We start from the raw sequence: 1521 nt of genomic DNA, 5'->3' as shown, positions 1-1521 counted from the left end.
CTACTTGTCTCGCTTTTTAAATCTATTTATTATCTCTATTTTCATTGATGTCCATATCATGATGTTTTGAAAATATTCTTATTCTCAATAACATGAATTGGCCTATTAGCTCTGTTGGTAAAAGTGTTGTGTTAATAACGTGAAGGTCACAAGTTTAAGACTTGTATAGGTCATCAATTATTTTTGACATATTCATGACAAATTCATCAATTGTTAAAAGTATTAAGAACTCCTCTCTAATTCTAAATGAGTACAATCCCGATAGATCAAATGTCATTCCAAAAACTAAGTATTGGAAAATTTTGGGATCATCATATATTTAGCAAAATGTCTCTCAAATATGTGAGATAAGAAATCAAGTGTGAAAAAGGTGCTCAACAGATTTAGTCTCATCTAAGTATATGAGGAAATGAACATATGTGATGTTAATGAACTTGTCAACTCTCTCTTTTTTCATAATTTTGTCTCTGAATGCAAGACGAAGTTGAACTCGTATTTTAGGATAACCTTAATTGAACATAACATTCTCCTCCATATAACCCTTGGTTTGTCTCTTTTATCTTATTCCACACAATATTAAATGTTGAACTTTCCTACTTGTCCCACTTTCTAAATTCATTTTTCATCTCTATTTTCAATGATTTCCATATTATTCTTATTCCTGAAAACAATAATTGGCCTATTAGCTCAGTTGGTTAGAGCGTCGTGCTAATAACGCGAAGGTCACAGGTTCGAGACCTGTATAGGCCATTAATTATTTTTTAAATTTTCTCCAATTGTAGATTGTAATCCCCAAGTTCTAATTTCATTCATATGTTGTGTTAATGAACTTGGTGACTCGCTCCTTTTGTCATAATTTGGTTTATGGATGCAAATAAAAGGTATAATGCATGTTTTAGGATAACCATAGATAACCATACAATTATCCATCATTTAACCTCTTAGTTTGTCTCTGTTTTCCAAACAATATTTTTGTTAAAGTTCCTATTTATCCCCCTTTCCAAATCCATTTGACATCTTTATTTTCAACGATGTCCATATCATGAAATTTTGTTGAGATTCTTATACCCAATAACATGAATTGGCCTATTAGATTAGTTGGTTAGAGCTTCGTGCTAATAACGCGAAGATCACAATTTCCAGACATAGGTAGGCTATTAATAAATTCCGATTTATTCATGATAAAATCTCCAACTGTTGAAGGTATTTAGAATAAGAGGCAGTCGACATATGTGATGTTAATGAAGTTGTTGACACACTCTTTTGTCATAATTCTGTCTCTACATGCAAGCGAAATGTTGAACTTGTATTTTAAGATAACCTTATGGACCATACCATTCTCCACCATTTAACCTCTCGATTTGTATCTTTTATGATATCTAAGATATATTTGTGTTGTACTTTCCTACTTGTCTCGCTTTCAAAATCTATTTATCATCTCTATTTTCAATGATGTCCATATCATGATGTTTTGAAAATATTTTTATTTTTGATAACATGAATTAGTCTATTAGCTTTGTT

At 30.9% G+C, this 1521-nt stretch overlaps 1 non-coding gene across 1 annotated transcript; it reads left to right on the top strand.

Annotated features, from left to right (window-relative positions):
• The first annotated feature begins 676 nt into the window (after positions 1–676).
• On the top strand, positions 677–750 carry TRNAI-AAU. The gene has a single exon. It is a non-coding gene; the product is annotated as a tRNA-Ile (tRNA).
• The last annotated feature ends 771 nt before the right edge of the window (positions 751–1521 follow it).

Source organism: Impatiens glandulifera, chromosome 1 (assembly GCF_907164915.1).
Source record: "Impatiens glandulifera chromosome 1, dImpGla2.1, whole genome shotgun sequence".
Lineage (NCBI taxonomy): Eukaryota > Viridiplantae > Streptophyta > Magnoliopsida > Ericales > Balsaminaceae > Impatiens > Impatiens glandulifera.
The sequence above is the reverse complement of the archived record's forward strand: the minus strand, read 5'-3'. Positions and strand labels throughout refer to the sequence as shown.